This window comes from Lepisosteus platostomus, unplaced genomic scaffold, assembly GCF_059453375.1.
Source record: "Lepisosteus platostomus isolate fLepPlt1 unplaced genomic scaffold, fLepPlt1.hap1 Scaffold_47_H1, whole genome shotgun sequence".
NCBI classification, from domain to species: Eukaryota; Metazoa; Chordata; class Actinopteri; order Semionotiformes; family Lepisosteidae; genus Lepisosteus; species Lepisosteus platostomus.
The window spans coordinates 170,954-193,614 of record NW_028291667.1 but is presented as its reverse complement, the minus strand read 5'-3'; the positions used below and the strand labels follow the sequence as shown (position 1 = coordinate 193,614).

At 45.6% G+C, this 22,661-nt stretch overlaps 7 non-coding genes across 7 annotated transcripts; 5 read left to right on the top strand and 2 right to left on the bottom strand.

The window, feature by feature from the left end:
• The first annotated feature begins 566 nt into the window (after positions 1-566).
• On the top strand, positions 567-708 carry LOC148633359 (U4 spliceosomal RNA). The gene has a single exon (XR_015933955.1). It is a non-coding gene; the product is annotated as a U4 spliceosomal RNA (small nuclear RNA).
• Positions 709-2,036: 1,328 nt separating this feature from the next.
• Positions 2,037-2,118, top strand: trnan-guu (transfer RNA asparagine (anticodon GUU)). The gene has a single exon. It is a non-coding gene; the product is annotated as a tRNA-Asn (tRNA).
• A 2,382-nt stretch (positions 2,119-4,500) lies between these two features.
• On the top strand, positions 4,501-4,572 carry trnad-guc (transfer RNA aspartic acid (anticodon GUC)). Its single transcript has one exon. It is a non-coding gene; the product is annotated as a tRNA-Asp (tRNA).
• Positions 4,573-5,717: 1,145 nt separating this feature from the next.
• On the bottom strand, positions 5,718-5,789 carry trnae-uuc (transfer RNA glutamic acid (anticodon UUC)). The gene has a single exon. It is a non-coding gene; the product is annotated as a tRNA-Glu (tRNA).
• Positions 5,790-5,990: 201 nt separating this feature from the next.
• trnah-gug (transfer RNA histidin (anticodon GUG)) lies at positions 5,991-6,062 on the top strand. The gene has a single exon. It is a non-coding gene; the product is annotated as a tRNA-His (tRNA).
• Positions 6,063-20,898: 14,836 nt separating this feature from the next.
• trnav-cac (transfer RNA valine (anticodon CAC)) lies at positions 20,899-20,971 on the top strand. Its single transcript has one exon. It is a non-coding gene; the product is annotated as a tRNA-Val (tRNA).
• A 634-nt stretch (positions 20,972-21,605) lies between these two features.
• On the bottom strand, positions 21,606-21,677 carry trnad-guc (transfer RNA aspartic acid (anticodon GUC)). The gene has a single exon. It is a non-coding gene; the product is annotated as a tRNA-Asp (tRNA).
• Positions 21,678-22,661: the final 984 nt, after the last annotated feature.

Sequence of the window (22,661 nt, the reverse complement as noted above, 5' to 3'; positions counted from 1 at the left end):
GTGCAGTGCTTTACCTCTTTCAAAAGGCTTCACTTTCCTAGTCACATTCCAAGACTCATCGAACCCGGGCTGTTTCCTCCAGCGGTATAGTATTGCAGTGAGACAGCACGATGCCTGCAAGACTATGTCACGCTAAACGCCACAGATTGTGTTTGTCCCTTCGTGTCAGTCGTCCTGCAGCCACGGGAAGTGGGACACAAACATGCTGCAATGCTTTCAGGACGTTTGGATTTGTTTGTGCAACATCCGAGAAGAGTACTTGTGGCTTGAATGTGAACTGTACGTGCCCGCCCCCTTTCCTCTGTAGTGCATGAGTTCCTCCCGGCATGCCCTTCGTCATTGTTCTGTCATCTTGTATTTAAAGGGTTGTATTTCTGCTGCTGAAAATAAGCAACGGTTTTCTCACAACGCCCTTTGTTCCCGACGGAGCCCTTGTCTGTCATGAAATTCTTTAAAACCTCAAGCTAGAAGAAGAAGACGACAAATATGAAGCGTTACAGCAAAACATGCCATGAGACGATTGATAACGATTTCCATAGGATCCCCGCGGTTGCCTGGCAACCGTCAGCTTTGCGCATTGGCAGTATCGTAGCCTGTGAGGTTTAGCCGAGGCGCGATTATTGCTAGTTGAAAACTTTTCCCAATACCCCGCTTCCGCCGGTTTGCAATACAATCGGCGAAAGCAATTTTTGACAGTCTCGTCAGAGCGTGACATAGTCTTGCAGGCATCGTGCTGTCTAACTGCAATACTATACCGCTAGAGGAAACAGCCCGGGTTCAATGAGCCTTGGAATGTTACTAGGAAAGTGAAGCCTTTTGAAAGAGGTAATGTCGACGCTTTTTTAACAGAGCACCAAAAAAGCGTCTTTTTTCAAGGCAGGGGTACTGAGCATTGTTGGTTCAGTGGTAGAATTCTCGCTTCCCACGCGGGAGGCTCTGGTTCGATTCCCAGCCAAAGCAGTGGCTTTTGCAGCGAGCGGCTCCATCACTTGCATCCCCTTGCAACTCGCACCTCCTGTCGTTGTATTCTGGCGCAAGCAAAGAAGCGCACCTCTTTGCTGTTCCTGGTTGTTTTAAAACGCCAAATCGCTTGTACCCGCTGCCTTGGAAATAAATTCTTCAGCGTCTGCAAATGGCATTTTGCAGCTGGAAGCAGATGTCGACGCGTTTTGCACAGAGCACCAAAAAAGCGTCTTTTTTGAAGGTCCAGGCACTGAGCATTGGTGATTTAGTGGTAGAATTCTCACCTGCCACGTGGGAGGCTTGGGTTCGATTCCCGGCCAATGCAGTAGCTTTTGCAGCGAGCGGCTCCATCACTTGCATCCCCTTGCAACTCGCAACTGAAAACCCACTGAAGCAAAGCAGGTGTTAGCCAGGTCAGTACCCGGATGAGGGTGAGCTACAGGGAAAGACAAAGTTTCCAGCTGGAAGCGGTGTTAATGGTGCCGGTGGGGGGGCGCTCACCCTGAGGTCTGTGCGCGTCCCAATGCCCCAGCATAGTGACGGAGACGCTGTGTTGTAAAAGGGCGCTGTCTCTTTGGTGAGATGTAAAACCGAGGTCACAGCGCTCTGTGGTCATTAAAAATTACCACCAAAACTTTTGACAAAAGCTCTTGGTAATTGATGGTCTTCAATAATGCTTCTCCTTTAGGTACAATTTAAATCAGCTGAAAAATGCTGTGAAATGGGGGGTCACTTCACGCTAGTGTAGGATTTGGGTTACAAGAACCATGAAACTGCACGAGAAAGCCCGTACACTGAATTAGCAACATCGACACCAAGAGAAAGGATGACAAATGGCTTTTATCTGGAACTTTTCATGTCCAAGGAGCTCAAAGTGCTTTCTGTGTACAAAAGGGCCACTGAACTCCACACTGGCCACTGAACCACAGCAGTGGCTTGCTGGCTTGACATCTCCCAAGGAAAATGTTGAAATCGCATGTGGAACAGGAAAATGACCCTCGAGTATGAGGGAAAAAAAAAGAAAAAGATCAACTGGAGTGCGCCAACCCATGTCAGGACAGCCCAGTTTTGTTGATGAGGTGGCCGAGTGGTTAAGGCGATGGACTGTTAATCCATTGTGCTCTGCACACATGGGGTCAAATCCCATCCTTGTTGCTCTCCATGTCTGACACGTGTGCCCGTTCAGTGTTGGCCCTCCCGTTCTTTGCTCCGGTACTAGAGCCGTACATTTTCTAGCGGTGGCTGAACATGGTATAGTAGGCTAACGTCGGTATCGAGCAGTGACAGTAACAGTATTTACATGCCGCTGCTGCCAAGTGGCTCTGGGTTGAGACCGCATTTTCACTTACTTGCAACGCAAACGGAGAAAGCGATTTTTGACAGTCTCTCGAGAGACTGCGCTAGGTGTTTAGGGATAGACTTTGTCAGGTCCCCCTGGGATGGTGGCCTCTCAAATAGTTTGTGATTCCTCTAGAAGTTTATACAGTAGAAGCCTGCTTCGTGGCTTAAATCCAAGCTAATGTAACGAGTTAGAGGTCTGATGCAGAACTGCGAATTCAATGAACGGGAACAGTACAGTACATTGCACTGTATGTGTGAGGAAAGCTGCCCCCTTCTGTCCCTTGTCGACCGAACAGAGGACTGTAAAGGATACCGCCAAGAAACTTAAGGATGCTGGTTGGAATCCAGCTCCAAAGAAGCCCCTTTGGGTGTTATGTCATCAAAAAGTATGAACAGTGAATCTCCCTTTGATCAAAAGCGCAACAGAGCTGTTTTCTGTGGAGCACGTTTCAGACCCGTAGACCTGTTTTATTTGTAGGGCAGGGCGCATTCCCAAACGCGAATCTCCTGTTTTAGAAATGCTTTGGGCGGCGTGAAGTGAAAATAAGAAGTGGGCTCCAGATGCACATGGAAGCAATCAAGTGTTTCATCCGAGCTGTTTCAAAGACTGCCCAAGAGCCTTCCTTTCACAGAGGCGCAACGATTAATGATGGGGGTGCACCCTTCAATGCGCCTTACGACTGTAGGGAGTGATTGAGACGATTCGTAGCGTGTGCTCATTTCTCTCTATTCCCTGTGTTGCAGTGGTAGGATGACGTAAATTACTGCTTCGACACGTAACGGCATTATAATCAAGTGCAGGAGCTGAGCCACGGCGCCCCAGGAGTGTTGTCCTTTTGCAGCCACTTAGACACACCTTTAGAAAAACATTTTGTTAACAGGCATTCTGCCTCAGCCTAAACACCTATAGCTTGCAAAGCGCATGCTATTAGACAGGCACCTCTGCAAGATCTTAAGAGTCTCTTAAACTAGTGATAGTAAGGTATTCCCAATGGGCGATGTTCGGCTTTCAAATCATCTCTCCGTGGAAGCGCCGAGATGCAGCTGTTTATGGCTTAGAAGCAGCTGACTGTTTCACTACCCAGCTGATCACTGTCAGTCAGGGAGCTTAGAGGTGAAAAGCCTGTCTAAGAGACAATTCGCCGTCGATCAGTTCAATATGTTCCGTACCAGCTCGGCGCACCCGAGATCATCTTGGTAGCCGTGTAGCTCATATGAGTGAGAGCGTGTGTGTGTACCACCGTGATTGGATGCCGGCCCTTCTCAAGTCACAGTAAACCTTCTGCTCAAAAAAAGTGAGCTAAAACCTCACTCTGCACAGTAAAACCTCAAAAAAAGTGAGGTTTTATTTAATCTCTGACCAAGGGAAACGTTTCATTTTTTCAAAGAAATGTTTGTTAAAAAATGAAGTCATAGTTCTATGGGATTCAATCAGAGACCGTGCGATATGGAAGTCAGGAACCTAACCCACAGCGCCAACAGCACAGTCACGTGCTGAGTGCTGAAAAAGCACTACAGAAACATTATCGACAGACAATGTACAGTGTGTACTATTCTTGTGTTGCGGTACATGAATATAATTATATCGTTATTAATTTCTAATTTATAACTTTATAAATTTACTTTATAAATTTATTAACGTTATTAATTAATTTCACGACGCACAGACAGGGCGCGGGGAGCTGCCGCCTGCAAACACAGCTCCAGGCAGGACTCCACTCCGCAGGAGCCGCAGAAAAGAGGAGATGGGCAGAGACCTGAGCTGCTGTTGCTGCAGACGCTGTCTTTTCTGCACTCGGGGTAGGAGTGAATGTTGAGTTGCCCTTAGAAATGAAGCAGAGCACTTCAACGGCACGGGTGTGTGTGTGTGCGTGCGCCTGGTGAGTCTGGGAGACAGATCGAACCTGGGCTAAAAGAGAGGGGGCTTAGCCCTCTTCCATTTGTTAGTTCAAAGTTGTACAACCCATTTGTATCTGCTAGGCGGCGCAGTCATCGTGCACAAAGAACGCTTTGAAAAGCATCAAAGGCAAGTCATTCCGAGTTGGTCGTTTGTGTTTTCCGTTCAGACGCGAAATGCTGAAATGATCTCTCGGCTCCTCGGTTGTCATTTCTGCTCCGTAAAGGAATCACAGCACGCGTCGGCTTCCAGCACGGTGGGTCGGGACACGATGCCGGGGGTCGGAGAGTGTGATGTCTTCCTCGTTAGTATAGTGGCAAGTATCCCCGCCTGTCACGCGGGAGACCGGGGTTCGATTCCCCGACGGGGAGTAGCTTTTCTTTTACCTCCTTAGAGAAAGGACTGCCTTTCACTTCTCTGTTTTCTAACACAGCGTCGTGCGCCTTTTCATTGCTCTCGCTTTCAGAGCCTCCGCACGGCACACGACTCGACATCAGGAAGCACATTGAAGTGAAAGCAGGGAGCGCTGCGACATGCACTGTGCAGATCCCGCCACACTAAGAGGTGAGTGGGTCTGTTCGATGCACAAAGAACGCTTTGATAAGCGTCAAAGGCAAGTCATTCCGAGTTGGTCGTTTGTGTTTTCCGTTCAGACGCGAAATGCTGAAATGATCTCTCGGCTCCTCAGTTGTCATTTCTGCTCCGTAAAGGAATCACAGCACGAGTCGGCTTCCAGCACGGTGGGTCAGGACACGATGCCGGGGGTCGGAGAGAGCGATGTCTTCCTCGGTAGTATAGGACCTGCCACCTGTCCCCACCTGTCACGCGGGAGACCGGGGTACATCAGGACGCGCAGTGAAGTTAAAGCAGGATGCGCTGCGACATGCACTGTGCAGATCCCGCCACACTAAGAGGTGAGTGGGTCTGTTCGATCACAGCGCTAGGCGAATCCCCAATCCCCTCTTGTGCGTGGCGACAGAAGAAGTCTGGTCTGTTTCCGCCTGGTTTCGAACCGGGGACCTTTCGCGTGTGAGGCAAACATGATAACCACTACACTACGGAAACGGTGGTAAGATGTGCCCAGCGGCCCAGTGCTGAGCTTCGCCAATGCGACTCAGCTGCTTCCAGTGCCTTTATTGGGGTGCGCTGATGGACCATGCTCTCTCTCCAGAGACCAGCACGCCTGTCATGGACGGAGCAGGAAAGACGGCGCCACATTCTACAGCCCTCTCCACTCAATCGACGAAATCGGGCTACTGAAGTGGAGAAAATCGCCTCTCCAGAAAGTGCAAATATCATCTTGGAGAGTATAAATCCTATTGCCGAAGGTCAGCCCTGTCTACCAGAGTAACCCTCCCACCTCCTGCAGCGATGGTCAGCTCGTCTCACACGCGAGAAGTTTCGGCTGGAAACAAGCGCCCCCTCTTCTCGCACGTTTTGCACGTTGAGTAGTTTTAATGCGGCTCCTTCGTACACAGTGCTGATCTTTTGGAAAGCAGGAGGCAAAATTGACACGTTCCCATACCGGGAGTCGAACCCGGGCCGCCTGGGTGAAAACCAGGAATCCTAGCCGCTAGACCATATGGGAGTGCACAACCCTTCTGTTCCGGGCATCATGCAAGCAAACTACATAAATATGAGAAAACACGCAAGAGAGTTGTCACTCAGAGTGTCGAAGGGTCGATGTATACTGGGACTCAGTTGAAATGCAACGTCAGGACTTTTCCGAATTATGTCACACGAAGAGAGCACAGCCTTTTCCGCCCTGCCACGTGTGTATCGGTAACTCGCCGTGATCGTATAGTGGTCAGTACTTTGTGTTGTGGCCGCAACAACCCCGGTTCGAATCCGGGTCACGGCAGAATAGGGGCGTCTGCTTTTACTACTTGCACGAATGAAGGCAAAAAAAAGCCAATTGATGTGAACGAACGGCGCTTTACAGAGGAGTACTGCCTGACTGGATCGTTGATGAACGACAGAGGCCACTCCGACCTCTTCTCGGGTTTCTTCAATGACTTACTAAGGATCTTCTTCACATTCGCCCATGCAGGGGAAGCCAGTTACACCAAAGCAAACGCAGGAAAGTGCATTTCAAGCAGAGACCAGGAGGGACCTGTTTACACCAAGAGTGGTCGGAATATGGAACAATGCACCCAGCCCTGTTGCTGGAGTCGATTCTTGATTAGATCTTGGGCTTACTAAGAGGCCCCCGCTGGATACTAATCTTTCTGTTGTTCTCGCAGGTGTTGCGCTGCTTTTGAGCCGACAGAGCTCGTCTTGGTCTGTCGGGATAGCCCAATTGCAAATGTTTGGCTCCAGGTACAGAAGGAATGTGCGTTTGGTACAAGAGTGCATGAAGGCACCGGAAATACATTGGGATCAAATGACTGGTGGTTCAAGACCTCTGTGAAGTGCAGGAGCGTGCAAGAAGAGGCTGTTTTCACCCGGTCTCGAACCTGGGACCTTTCGCATGTTAGGCAAACGTGATAACCACTACACTACAGAAACCTGTAGGGTTTGTTGCTGGTGTATCGCTTGCGTTTCGGGCTGAAAAAGGGAAGCGTCACTTTAGGCAGGGGGCGCTGGAGAGAGGAACAAAGGGCGCGATGAAACAAAAAACCGAAACCCGGGATCGAGCCAGGGACCTTTAGAACATACTCTCACGAATCGTTAGAATACGTGCGTTTCATCATCAATTGCGTAACAACCACATTCGTTCGACTTGAGCCATCAAGCTCATAGTTTTCAAATCTTGAAAGCTGTCATTGAGCACATCATAGTGTGCAGTACGCCCCGTAACTTGCGTACTTCAACAGAAAGAAGAGCAGACAGCTCCATAAATATGCGAGGCGCAGAGAGTGCAAGGCGAGCCGCACACGTTTCGGTGGCTGAGAGAGGGCAGTTTTTGCTTCTGCATTTCCCAAGTAAGGACGCATGACAACAAGCGATCGCGGTGCTCATTTACGACATAGTGGTGATGAGTTTTCACTACGTGTTCTTTTGAACGAGCAATGAGGTTGCTGCCTTGGACAGCTGACTGCACGCTCTCATTGTGCCACGTGATGAGTATTCACCAGGCTCGTTCAGTCATTAGTCACATTCCATCGTTTGCCATAAGCAGATGCTGCAAGGTGATGTGGATATCAATTCCCAGTCTTGTGGACGAGGACAAAAAGAGCACACAAGGGCTCATCCGCGAGTTGAACCCAGGACCTCCCACACCCTAAGCGAGAATCATATCCCTAAACCAATGAGCCACGGCGGCACTTGCCATTTTATTCTGTCAACGAGCTTGAGGACGGGGGAGAGGCATCATTCGCTCGTCCAGTCAGACCTTCATCAATAAGTCAAGAAAGCTGCAATTACACGACTGCCTTGCAGACGAAGGGCAGTGAACTGCAACTGGTAAGAGGGGAACAAGCGGCACTAGGCGACACCGAGGCATAACCCCAGCAAGGGGGGTTAGCTTGCATGGTACAGCGCTTGCTTTGCACGCGAGAGGTAGCGGGATCATTTCCCACGTCCTCCAGGTGTGTGCTTAGAGCTTGATGTGCCGAAAGGTGTCCTTTAGCCTGTGGTCACGCCTTGTATGGAAAGCGTCATGCAGCTGTCAATCATTTCGCAGCCACGCCCCCTCTTCATCTTCTCTCTGCCTTAAGCGTCTCCGCCACTCTCTCTTGACATTTCATGTCAGCATGTCAGAAGTCCGAGTGACGTTTTTAATGGCTGAGTGAGGGCACGATGCTGAAGCAGAGAGGCCACTTCAGCCAGAGAGACTTGTGCTAGGTGAGATCTGAAAAACGGACTCGCAACAGAAACAGACCAAAAAAGTATCGGTGAGATCAAAAGGCAAATGCAACATCCAGCAGAGGGCGTCTAAAGATTAGGGAACGGGCGACTGAAATCCATATGAGGCAAACTTTCCGGCTGTGTACTGCAGCTGGCCTCGTAGGCGTAGTTGGTAGCGCGTCAGTCTCATCGTCTGAAGGTCCTGAGTTTGATTCTCACACGGGGCAGGGCTGCTTCCTCTCTTGTTCTTTTCAAACACTTGCGGCAACTGTTCGCTCATAACCACGTCTGGAATGCGTGACCTTTACACGGGGGAGAAGCAATGCCGCATCCCTTTTCTAAAGAACATTCACATTCAGAAATAAGTCAAGAAATTTGCCATTACTTTAGCTCGCGCTTCTGTCAGCCTGCCCATGTTGCCAAAGAAAGATTCACTCGGCGTCAACATGACAGAACAGCGATCACTTGAAAACACTGTTCCACACTCCGTAAGCAAGAACTTCAGTGTTTGCAGTCACCCGATATGCCGATAGTCAAAGGAGCACAAAACACGAAGCGTCAAAAGACAAGATGAGTTGATGGAAAGAGCGTTGAATTGATGAGCACAAAAGTTCACCTCGTACAATAGGCAACGAAGGTCCCGGCGTCATCATCGCACTTGAAAGGACTGCCTTGCAGACTAAGGGCAGTGGGAGGTTGCTGTTTTGAGATGGAGGCATTGGGATGGTGGGCCGAGATCTATTCTTCTTAAGGAATTCTTCATCGTGAAAGATCGGTCCACAGGTCATCCAAAGAACTTACAAATTTTTGGGACTCAGGGAATCACGTGCTTCCGGAAGGGAGTGAAGTGCTCAAACACATGACATGCCCCCTTGATCTCACATGCACAATTCTGCTGCAACATGCACAGCTACCGTCCACACCAGGCAGTGGGGCTTCAGCAGAATTTGCTACGCTACCTGCAATTACATATCCAGCTGCACACATATACATGGCCCCTCTGTCCTTTTCAGGATCTCAAAAAAAAGCATAGCGTGGTTTTCCTGCAACCTGATTGACCGCATCTCCCTCAGAATGTGCCCCGTTGCATTCATTGCTGAAGCAGGACGGAGGCTAACGGGCATGCCAGAACAGTTAGGCTCAGCGATCTCTCCAAAATATTGTGGTTGTAGTGGAAGAAATATGGTTTAAATTGTACCTTGGTATTTCAAACTCTCTCTAGAATGTTATCCATTTCTATTTTATTTTGACAGGAACTGGCTAATGACACTAGATGAAAAGAGAAGAAAGAAAACACAACGTTTCGGCCGTGGAGCCTTCTTCAGGTGTGAGGGCTCCACAGCTGAAATGTTGTGTTTTCTTTCTTCTCTTTTAAGCATGGAATAGACCTATTACTTGTTCCTTTGCAGCCTACGCATGCTGACACAGCTCCCCACCTGAACTGCTAATGATGCCTGGTAGTTTGTGGTACTTGGGTATTGTCTTATGTTTGCTCAAACTGCATATGTGTGATTGCATATTTTTGGGTATTTTCAAATGTCAATATTTAATTCACTGACATTCCTGTATGCTTGGAAGAAAGGTAGATTGGATTTGGCACAGGACGCCTGCCCATATTTGTTGATCATTTTTGGGCTGGAAAAACAGCCACAAAAACAGTCATAAAAAGTGTATGAAAAAAGCTCTCTCCAATATTTCCCTTCTCTTCGCCATGGTTACACTGCCCGTTCTTTCCGTCTTCTGTCCTTCTACAAAGATTCCAGGGCTCTTTTTCCACCATCTTTTTCTTCTTCTTCTTCTTCTTTTTCACAGCCTTAGTCCCAGACTGTCCTGGGGTCAGCTGCTTTGGTTGCTCTTCTCCATTTGTCTCTGTCGAGCACATCTTCTTTACTCACTTCACATACCTCCATATCTTTTCTCACACAATCTATCCATCTCTTTCTAGGCCTGCCTCTTCCTCTGTTACCTTCCACCTCAAATTCCATTACCCTCTTTGTTACTTCCTCAACGTCCCTCCTCATGATATGTCCATACCACCGTAACCTCGCCTCTCGCATCTTCTCAACCACATTCACCACCCTACATCGTCTACGGATTTCTTCATTTCTGATCTTATCCTTCATTGAAATCTGCAGAATCCATCTCAACATCCTCATTTCAGTTCTTCTCATCAAGTTCTCTTCCCTCTTTCCAACTGCCAAGCATTCAGCTCCATATAGTAGTACAGGTCTAATCACAGTCTTGTACATTTTGCACTTTAACTTTCTGGGAATTTTCCTGTCACAGATTATTCCAGTTATCTCTCTCCACTTGTTCCATCCAGCTTTCACTCTTTGTTTTACTGCCTCCAGTGTTTCTCCTCCCTTTACCAGTTTTGATCCAAGGTATTTAAAGTCATCAACTTGTTTCAGTTTTCCTCCATTTGTCTCCTCATTATTGGTCATAGTATCTCCTCTTCTCTCCATTACCATTATTTCAGATTTTTCTGCATTCATTTTCAGTCCACCTTTTTCCAGACTCCTCTGCCATTTGAACACTTTCTCCTGTAGTTCTACTTCTGAGTCTGCCATCAGTGCCACATCATCAGCAAAGATGAGTTCCCAAGGCACTTCTGTTCTTACCTCCTCTGTCAGTGTGTCAATAATGTTTATGAAAAGGAAAGGACTTAGTGCTGATCCTTGGTGTACTCCAACTGTGATTTCAAACTCTTTTGTCTCTCCCTGTTGTGTTATCATCTTCGTAGTTGCATCTCTATAGGTTGCTTGAACTAACTTCACCATGCTTTCTGGTACTCCTTTCTTCCTCAAGCACCAATAAACCACCTCTCTGGGCACACGGTCATATGCCTTCTCCAAGTCCAGAAAGGCCACATACAGCTTTTTCCCTTTCTCTAGTGTCTTCTCCTGTAACTGTCTCATCACAAAAATGGCATCTGTTGTGCTTTTCCCCACTGAGAATCCAAATTGTGAGTTGTGGATCCTGATTATCTTCCTGAGTCTCTTGTCCAGAATTTTTTCCAGGATTTTCAATCCATGTTCCAGAAGTTTTATTCCTCTATAGTTTTTACACTCCATTGGGTCTCCTTTCTCCTTGTAGATGGTAACCATACTGCTTTTTGTCCATTCTTCTGGAATTCTCTCTTCCTTTGCAATATTGTTTAGCAATCTCGTCAGCCACTGAATCCCCTCTTTTTCCACCATAATATCAGAATTTTTTTTTTCTCTTTTAAAGGCTGTAGGTGGGGTGTGATGGACTGTACCACTATCATAGAAGATTTTTTCAGGACACATCGCAGTTCCATAGTAGAATTTATCAATAGTAGAATTCCATAGGACATTATTTACCAACATATTACCCAGTGTGAGACTCTGCCAGTAAACCTCAGAGCATTGAGTTCTCCACTGATAAAGATGGCTGTCTGAAGTCATGAAATCCACTGCTGGGATGCCTGAGAGACAGTAATTGAATCTTGGCTGGAATTAGGCTTTCTATTAGTGTTGATCTTTGGGAATTATGTGGTAAAAAGGGAAAACTCCTTTACTTTAGTCAATTTGAATGTTCAAATGTACAGAACCTGCAAAACTAAGCAATGAAAAAAATCCATCACCACTCTCATGATAGCATAACTCATAGTCTCTGCTGTTGTGTAACAATACACACTTTCAATTTTCTTATCGCCTGTCTCCAGAGAGAATGTTGTTAGTGCTGATGACCTTGAATTAGACCTTGTTGACTCTGTAAAACAATCTTCCTCTGCTTCGATTTTCACTCAGATTGATTTTGTTCTCAGATTATTCCTGGCAGGACTGAGTTTCTAGGAAATGAAAAGTGAAAGAAAAAGTACAGAAGATCAGCCCTTGAATATACAACATTGTGCAGTGAGATTGTTAAATGTATTAGCTGCTATCCCGTGCTAGAGCCTGTTGTGGTAAGCAGTGGATGACAGGATCTAGCACAGATACTAATGAAACACTGTTGAAAGATAAAACACTTGAGTCTTATTTTAGTTTTCTATTTCCCTTTCATTTGTGATGTACTGTACAACAGGCCACAGAACATGCACAAAAACAGATATGCACACATTCACACCAGGCAATGACAGTCTGCCCAGTCAGAATCTGAGCTGAGGTATCAGAATTCTGAATTCCCTGAATTCTGTCATGGATCATCCACAATAAGGGCAATGTTTGAACACGAGGATCCCCAGGAGAGAGCCTAGTAACATAAATCTTGGAGCAAAAGCAGATGATTATCTTCATAGTTTGTGTGGTTGAGCCAAAGTTGAGCATGAGGATATGTGAGTGTAGTGGAAATCTAATGAGTTAATTGATTCTTAAAAATGTAGAGAGCTTTAAAAAAAATATATTGGTGCTTTTAGATAATATTTCAAGGATATAACTGCTATGCTACAGTACGTGCAGAATTTTAGAAAACAGTTCGTCAACAAAGTACACTGTTTAGGTTAGTTTAGAAGACAATGTACCAAAATAATATATGCTGTCTGGGTCATTAGAATTAGCTGAAAGTAACTGATAAGCTTTGAATAACAAATCTAGTTTTCTTCTCTCGCTCTATGATGTAATCTGTTTTCTCTTAGAGAAAGGGGAAGTTTTAGAAGGGACCAAGTGCTGAACTTTTTTACAGCGCAACGTCTTATAAAAACCCTGTACTGCTTGTAACAAATTGAGTCTCTGATGCACTTTGCGAAGTGGCAGCAGGGCTCCCAATATTGCAATATTGAAATAAAGACCTTACTCAGGTGAGAACTCTCTCTTGTGGCTTCCTTGATAGTTAAATTTCCATGACAATTTGGGGGCTCGTCCGGGATCACAAACCTGAACGCGAACGGCTGCTGAAACTCCATCCGGACCCGGACAATTTTAGCAAATTGGACGAACCTCGGAGGATAAACTGTTTATCCTTCCAGAGACGCGTCTGGAGAATTGGCAGCTGTCTGACGTCAGTAAGTGATCCTTAAAAATTAATAGTTTGAGAAGCGAGCCACAGGGGTGTTCTCACGCGGGTTTGATGAGTCTGGGACTCATATAAAGAACTTATCTTAACACAGACGTGTGGTTTTTGCTCTGCGGAGTAGTTAATGTGATAAGGTTCTAAGTAAGGCACCGATCGGTAAAAATGGGAAATTAAAATTCAGAGACGAAAATGGGACCGAGCAGTCCAGCAAAAGTACATGTACGACAAATTCGGAGAAACAATTATAGCCTGGGTTAGGGAAAAAAATTATGTTCATGAACTGTAAAGCTAGGGTAATAGGTGTAAGGGAACTTGCACATAATTTATATATGATAATTAGGGGCCCATAACTATGAAGGATCTTTGTAAGTGAATCAGAATGGACAGAGGAAAGTTGAATTAGGAAAAAGAAGTTTCCTGAAGAAGGGGAAACTTAGAAGAGAAGGAGAAGAAATGAAAGAAAATGAATTGGAAAACTTATTTAATGGAAAGAGGAATCACAGAAATAATGGGAAGCTTAAAAAAAGACTAGTCTTGAAACTAAAGAACAGCAAACTGCAGCTAAAGTCATGGCCATGCGTACTAAAAAGAAAAAGTCTCCACCGAAATTAGAAAGCGGTCCGGAGCCACTTGTTTGTGAAATACCAATGTGCACTTTTTCAGGTCCAGAAAGAACTCCACCATATGTACAGTACATTGACATTGGTCTCCTAGTGAATTATTTGCATTAGTTAAGTCTTTTCCTTAATTGCCTGATGATCGTAAAGAATTTAGAAGAAAGGCAAGCGCCTTGTTCTTGATTGTCTTAAGCCTAATTACAGTGACATAACCTTGTTGCTAGATCATATTGTTCCTAAAGGTTTTCAACATCCTCTAAAAAGGAGGAGGCAGATTGGCGGATACGTGACCCAAATGATGAAGAAGTATCCATCTAAATTAAACCACACGGACATGGGGAGGAAAAGTTAGGCGGCCGCTTCTAAAAAGAGGTAAGGACTCCTCTTTTCTAAAAAGTCCCTTGTCCTCTCCATGTTGCTGTGGTGGGTTCAGGGTTTTCCTGAAGCTGAAGCGAGTACAACAGAAAAATGAGTTAATGGTGTATGTGTTTTAGATGCCTGTTTTGTGAAGGTGGGGTAGAAAAGGAGGGATTGCTGAAGGAATAGCATCTCGCCCTGCCCGTGCGAAAAAATCCAGGTGTTGCATCCTGGTACACGACTGCAGTACGGCTGAAGGTAGCAACTAGAACTGTACTCGAGGAAGAGCCGAAAATGGTAACTCGATTCAACTGTGTGTTTAAAGCCAGGATTTGGAACCTGGTCCGTGTTCCCGAATTGTGATAGTTCGTCAGTTTGTCTCGACTGGGGGATTCCGCGGGGCGCGTGGGAGACGTGAAAATGGTTTGGTGTGAAGGAAAAAAAAGTTTGATTAATCCAAAGTGAAACTTAAAAGAAATATTGACTGTCAGACGGAATTTAGGCTGAACAGGAATGTAGAAAAGTGTATGAACCTTTGGATAAAAATATTTAGAGGAATATTTGAGAATTCAACAGAATATCATAGATGAGACGCAAAAATCCCTGATGGAAAAGCTAAAAGCAATGGCTGAACGAAACGAAGTTGTATATGTAGAAAAAGAGAAAGCAAAAGAAGAAATAGAACGCCTTAAGAGAGAATCTGGGAGAAGGGTGGGAATTAGTGTGGAGATTTTTGAAAGAGCATTACCCACCGAAAACTGATTAGAGAAAATTAACAGCATGTCAGCAGAAGGAAGTGAGGATGTTTTCAGATTTTACAGAAAGGTTTATAGCTTTATGGATAGTATACTCGGGGTTAGCCGATGAAAAGGAAGTGAATGAAGATACTTCCACAGTAATAAAACAAATTTACTTGAGTTGGTTAAAACCTGATGTTGCCAAGAATGTGCAACTATGCTTTCCTGATATTACGAACAGAGACAGATGTGATTTAATAACTCGCGAAGCATGCATGCAGAACTGCGAGCGCTGCAAATGGGTGGTAAAAAGACTCCCAAGGAGGAGAAAAGGGAGCCGCCAGTTTGTCGAAATTATTGTGCGACTTTAATGTTATACCGAGATATAAAACCTCAAAGACAGAACTACTAATAAGCTGGTGTGCAGTTACTAAAAAAAAAAATGTGTTTTTTGGAGAAATTGTAAGAAAGAGGCTTGATTTCACAATTAAAGAACTTGTCAGAAGCTGAAACGAGAGCCGTGTGTGAACTAACAGTTTTAATCTAGTAAGCCCCTCTGTAGCCTTCCTAAATTTATCTCAGGATTTAAATAAAAGTGAAATAATCTTACAGTGTGCAGTAACTGTGGGGCACAGGAGCACAGCTGTCCTGTTTTTAGACTAAAACAGCATAAAGATGTGATATAACGTTTTCTAACGGATAACAGGAGGCTACAGGAGAAGGAGTGTAAGGGTTGTGTTTAAAGCAAATATAAGCTGTCACAGTCTGCTTGGGTAAAGATGTACAGTTTCAACTACTGATGTGGGTGGGGGACACCCCAGACCTATTTTAGGCCCAGACTGCAGCATTTTATAAGGAATAACTGCATGAAATAGCATTTATGTAAACTAACTCAATAGAGTTATGTGATATTGTGATTGTTTTACCTAATGAGGGAATCCATAAGGCCGGACTACTCCAAGTATTGGATCTTGAGAGGAAAAAAAGGAGTATAAAACCAACTACATGATAAAGCCAGGGTGAATGCCTTCTCAGAACGAGCTTGTCTAGTGACGTACTGGTTTAAGGGGGGTAGTGCAGTCTAAAGACAAAATTGCCTTGACCCCTGCAGCAGAAACCGTTTTTGATGTTTTGAAACAAGCTTTCTTGCAGGCACTGGCTCTGGACTGGATTCCCTCAGACGGATCATCTGTATGTAATCTGTATGTAAGTGAAAGAAATGGGTCGTGAGCTGTTGTGCTGGTGCAGGAGCATGGAGATAGGCATCGTCTGGTGGGTGGCCCGGTGGCCAAGGGGCCGTGTTTATGTGTTGTGCAGGCTACCTGCCTGGCTGTATAAACTGTGAATAATCTGGTGTAGAACTAGCAGACCGAATGAAAAGATTTAATTGAAACTTGTAAATATGCTAAATGGAAAATTGTAGCAATTTATATAGACTGTATATATACATTTGGTGTATGCCACAAGTTTGGATGGCAGTGAAGGAATAGGGATTTCCCCAACATGGCAGGGACTCCAGTTAAGAATGCTGGGTTTGTCTCTGAACTGTTAGAAGCTTTGCAGCTGCTGACTGAAGTAGCTGTGGTAAAGTGTAAATCACATAATAAAGAAATGTTTCCAGTAACTCGAGGGAACAACTTTGCAGATGTAGCTGTCAGGTGAGCAGTACTCGTAGAACAGGAGTCTGAGACCCCTGTGAGACCTCTGTTGGTGAAAAGGGGACAGCTACAGGATATTCAGGCTGAGGCCTCTAAAGCAGAGAAAAGGACATGGTTAGAAAAGAGTGTGGTGCTGCCAGCACACTGGACGCTCTGCATGCCCTCACAGCCTAATGCCCTTTATAGCTCGACAAATGCACTCTGTCGGACACCTGGGTGGGGACCGTGTTTGAAGCAGTACCCACTTATGTGGTATCTCAATGTGATGCTTATCAAAGGAACTCAACTACAGTTCAGGTGCAGGTGCTACAGCTCAAAAGGCCTGCTCCTGAGAAACCTTTCACGCAGTAGCAAATGTTTACAATTTACAATTGTAAAGGGAAACCTTGGCTCTTATCATCTGTTTTCCCAGTGGGTTGCTGTCACTGCCTCTGTGTCTACCAAACACTTGATGATGGAGATAAGCCCTCAGTGGGCACTGACCTACCGCTTGTATTATGATCAAGGGACAGGCTGTGGCTGGATTATTCGGGGTGAGATGGACTGAGATCACCCTCAGTCTGCTGGAACAGTGGAATGAAGGAACAGAACTCTAAAAGATCGACTAGACATCAGAATGAAGGAACGCCATGGAATGCGGGCTGGATCAAACAGAACTGTGTAATAGAGCCTGTTTGATATCATCACAAGCCAATCAACAAAACTTCCTGGAGGGATGAATTTGGCTAATGGATTGTTAAATTTGCTAATTCTCTATTGTAATATTGTAGGTTGTTAATTGAAGTGGTGCATGGGGCTGGTGAACAGGTGCTGGACACTTGGAGACCTCCAGTAGAGGGAAGACACGACCTGATACCTGGCGAGTGGGTATGGTGAGGAAGATATACCCTGCCAGATGTTGCAACCCTGCTGGGAAGGACCATATCAAGTGCAACTGACTACCGACTCTGCCATCTGAGTGACAGGACGAGATCGCTGGATCTACGCATTGCGCCGACACCGAACCACTGCACCAGAGACTGAGTGAACATTAATTATTATATTGTAACTGTTTCTGTGTTTGTTGAGCTTCCTGAGGGGGGGCGACAGTGTACCTGTTAAGTGTAATGAGTTTTACTTTGATAAAATGGGGATATGGAATCAATACTTTATCAGTCAGCCACAAATAATAATCAGAGCTCATGTTGGGATTGTATTGCTATAGAAGATGCTCATGGGAGTAATCCCCTTTGATAGAGGTGATTATTTAGGTTTATTGGCATGGGTAAATAGCCCTTCTTTTAGTCTGAGTGTAACTCAGATATATTAAAATGGAAATAACTGTATGCTCCTCGCTATAATCACAGTTTTAGGCCATTCTCTATTAGGGTGATAGACAGCTGTTTAGGTGAGCAAAGACTAAACAGTACTTGTATTCTAGACAATTATTAGCAAATGAATGACTTAGCAAAGCACATCTATGATGAAGAAAAATATATATCATAATTATAATCCAGATAATTGGGGCATTGGTGCATGGCTACAGTCTGTGCTAGGAACCTGGAGAGGGTCTCTGGTTCAATACATATTTGTGTGTCTGGTATTATTCGTTATGATCATACTGTTAATAACCTGCTTGAAAAACATGTGGACTAAAGCTGCTGCTTCTGTGCTAATTGTACGCCCTGAAGGGATCATGAAGGTCAAAAAATGATTTCATGGGAAAGGTTCTCTTATCTAGTGGCAGAACCTGATGGGTAGAACAATATAGTTTTAAGGGGGGTTACCCTTGGGAGTGATTCCCCTAGATGCACATTATTATTATGGTTTGTTTGTTCTTAATAAGATGTTTTGCAGGAACTGACCAAAGAGAAATTTTACAACTTCAGCTAGAATTGTTCTGCAAAACGGCACAGCTGAGGCAGTGGAACAATGTGTAGATTTTTCTAAGAGTTATTACCCAGCTGTTGACCAATCTTGTAAAAAAAACCCTAAGAAAAATGCTGGGCTCCAGCCCACAGGGATTTACCTGTGCTGTAAGAACTAATGCGTGAATAAGGAGACTGGATTCTGGTGAAAGACAGGAAAAAGAAATGGTGTTCACTCAGGTGGAGGGGGCCGTGCCAGGTGCCCTGAATTCATGCTTCCCACTGTAAAAAGGTCACAAACGAACTGAGCAAAGAGCAGGAGTGATGTCTCCACAGGGATAGATGGGGATCACCTGCTTGGGACTGATGTGCACAGCCTTTTTCCTTTTTATGTGGAAGCCTGTCACCACCCAGAAAGAGGAAGAATCTAAACGTGAAGCCTCTTTGTATACAAACTGGCTGAATGAAACTGATAATGAGGGGGATATGAGTAATTTGTGGTACAAATTTATAAATTATACTGTAAAGTTAAAGAAATTTAATGCATCTTGTTATGTATGTGCTTTAATGCCTCATTCTACAGCCTCACCCATGCAACTTTTCCCCCGACCAGTTGATAGTCACATTTCTGAATGCATAAGTCTAGTGGCAGGATTTCCAAAGCCAGATCCAAGATCTTTTCCCACCTTCACCATAACGTATTTGACCTACTCAAAGGGGCATCCATATGCAGCCGGCCTGAAGATAAATAAGTCTACTACAGTAGCATTAGGCTTTGTTTCTCCCAGTGATCCAGCAGTGCATTTTGCTATTCACTTCAATGTTACCAGTAAAAAAGCAGAATGTCCTCCTTTGTGGGATTACCTAAAGAATCACATTACCTGGACTGATTCTCCTGTTAAAATAGCAGTTTACCTGCCTTCTAAGGTTAATCACTCTTATTGCTATGAGAATAAAGGTCGTGGCCCCTCAGTAGGAAGAACAGGAGGCTGTAGCGCCACGGTTACTAACCATACTTTATCTAATGGAACTATGGTTTTGATGGATTGGTATTGGCAATGTGCTACAAAAGTTTATGATAGCCTTCCTCCCCAGTGGAGAGGAGTGTGTGCTCTAGTCACGCTACACCACTCCATTCTCATTGTCCCAGTAAACTCTTACTTGTTAAATTCAATGAAGCCCCTTCAGAGGGAGTCAAGGGTTAAACGCGCTCTCAGTTGGGCTGACAGATATGGTCCAGATATTTCTAAAGTACCAGAAGACCATAGACTATTTACTGCAGCTGAAATGATTTTTTCCTCAGGACTGAGTATTCAGGCAGTAGCTAATGCCCGCTGGTTACAAATTACTCGCTATGAAATGTACTCGTTTATTAACATCACGTTAGAAGGCTTAGACGCTATCAAACAAGAATTAAGGGGAGTTAGATTAATGGCACTTCAGAACAGGTTCGTGCTGGATCTACAAAATGCAGCATCTGGAGGAGTCTGTGCTTTAATAGGAGACTCCTGTTGCACATTTATTCCAGCAAATGAAAATGATTACGGAAATCTTACGCTTGCTATTCAACATTTGAAAGAACTGAGAGACAAGGTGGACAAAGAAAGAGGCATTAAAGATACACCTGCTTTTCTCTCTTGGTTAGAATCACTGTTTGGGCCGGGGGGAATGTGTTTTTTCAAGTTACTAACACCAATTATAGTAGCTGTGATACTTGTCTTCCTGTTTTTGTGTTGCTGTTCGACTTGTATTATTCCAATGCTTCGCAATATGATAATGAATATGTTTGCGCATCAGTATGTTCTGATAAAAACGGAAGAATCTGAAGTATGGGAGCCTCCTGGGAGTCCATATGAAGAATCTAACTTTTAATCATTTTCAAGAATAAAAAGGAGGGAATTGTAGTGGAAATCTAATGAGTTAATTGATTCTTAAAAATGTAGAGAGCTTTGCAAAAAAATATATTGGTGCTTTTAGATAATATTTCAAGGATATAACTGCTATGCTACAGTACGTGCAGAATTTTAGAAAACAGTTCGTCAACAAAGTACACTGTTTAGGTTAGTTTAGAAGACAATGTACCAAAACAATATATGCTGTCTGGGTCATTAGAATTAGCTGAAAGTAACTGATAAACTTTCAATAACAAATCTAGTGTTTTTCTCTCGCTCTATGAGGTAATTTGTTTTCTTTTAGAGAAAGGGGAAGTTTTAGAAGGGACCAAGTGCTGAACTTTTTTTACAGCGCAACGTCTTATAAAAGCCCTGTACTGCTTGTAACTAATTGAGTCTCTGATGCACTTTGCGAAGTGGCAGCAGGGCTCCCAATATTGCAATATTGAAATAAAGACCTTACTCAGGTGAGAACTCTCTCTTGTGGCTTCCTTGATAGTTAAATTTCCACGACAACCCCCTTCCTTGAAATGGACTCCGTGAATGCTTTTACTGCTGCCACCCTGATGAAGGCTCATTCAGAGGATGGCTGGCAGGAAATTGGTAAGAAGAAAAAGAAAAAGAAGAAGGTAACAGGTGAGACCGAAGAGAAATGTGTTTTGTAAAGACTGGTTCCACTTTCTTATGTAATATGGATCTAAACATAAGGCGTGCTGGTCAATGGAGAGAGAGCACGGTCCATCAGCGCTCCCCAATAAAGGCACTGGAAGCAGCTGAATCGCATTGGCGAAGCTCAGCGCTGGGCCGCTGGGCACATCTGACCACAGTTTCCGTAGTGTAGTGGTTATCACGTTCGCCTCACACGCGAAAGGTCCCCGGATCGAAACCGGGCGGAAACAGACCAGACTTCTTCTGTCGCCACGCACAAAAGGGGATTTGGGATTCGCCTAGCGCTGTGATCAAACAGACCCACTCACCTCTTAGTGTGGCGGGATCTGCACAGTGCATGTCGCAGCGCATCCTGCTTTCACTTCAATGCGCGTCCTGATGTACCCCGGTCTCCCGCGTGACAGGTGGGGACAGGTGACAGGTCCACGTGACAGGTCCTATACTAACGAGGAAGACATCTCTCTCTCCGACCCCCGGCATCGTGTCCCGACCCAACGTGCTGGAAGCCGACTCGTGCTGTGATTCCTTTACGGGGCAGAAATGACAACCGAGGAGCCGAGAGATCATTTCAGCATTTCGCGTCTGAACGGAAAACACAAACGACCAACTCGGAATGATTTGCCTTTGACGCTTATCAAAGCGTTCTTTGTGCATCGAACAGACCCACTCACCTCTTAGTGTGGCGGGATCTGCACAGTGCATGTCGCAGCGCTCCCTGCTTTCACTTCAATATGCTTCCTGATGTCGAGTCGTGTGCCGTGCGGAGGCTCTGAAAGCGAGAGCAATGAAAAGGTGCACGACGCTGTGTTAGAAAACAGAGAAGTGAAAGGCAGTCCTTTCTCTAAGGAGGTAAAAGAAAAGCTACTCCCCGTCGGGGAATCGAACCCCGGTCTCCCGCGTGACAGGCGGGGATACTTGCCACTATACTAACGAGGAAGACATCACACGCTCCGACCCCCGGCATCGTGTCCCGACCCAGCGTGCTGGAAGGCGACGCGTGCTGTGATTCCTTTACGGAGCAGAAATGACAACCGAGGAGCCGAGAGATCATTTCAGCATTTCGCGTCTGAACGGAAAACACAAACGACCAACTCGGAATGACTTGCTTTGGACGCTTTTCAAAGCGTTCTTTGTGCACGACAACTGCGCCGCCTAGCAGATACAAATGGGTTGTACAACTTTGAAGTAGCAAATGGAAGAGGGCTAAGCCTCCTCTCTCTTAGCCCAGGTTCGATCTGTCTCCCAGAATCACCAGGGCGCACGCACACACACACACCCGTGCCGTTGAAGTACTCTGCTTCATTTCTAAGGGCAACTCAACATTCACTCCTACCCCGAGTGCAGAAAAGACAGCGTCTGCAGCAACAGCAGCTCAGGTCTCTGCACAGGAGCTAAGCTGCCCCCATCTCCTCTGCTCTGCGGCTCCTACGGAGTGGAGTCCTGCCTGGAGCCGTGTTTGCAGGCGGCGGCTCCCCGCACCCTGTCTGTGCGTCGTGTCCAAGAGCTCCTGGGAGGAAGAGAGAGCCCTCCGACTCGGGGGCTTTTCCACGGTCTGTGTGAGGAGGGGCGGGTGTGTCCAGCAGCTTATCAAGCGGAAGCCTGGGGCGGCGGAGAGCTGTGATCGTGCAGACCTTGAGGTGTCACCTCTTTGTCTGCTTTCCTGCCCTCCCTCCACCCAAGCTCTGCTCCAAAGTAGCCCGGCAACCCCTCACACCTGCACGTGTCACAACCTAAGGTGTGGTCATGAGACACCCATGGGGTGTTGTTCTGTTCTTGCTAATTGTTTCCTGCCCGTCGCAGGCAGGAGTCCATGCGAGGAAGAAGCGCTGGACAGAGCTCAGAGGGCGCACCTGGGTGGCTTTCCTTCTGAGTGACGTTCCTGCAACACTCTCCCGCTACTCTTGGTGCGCTCATGCCGCA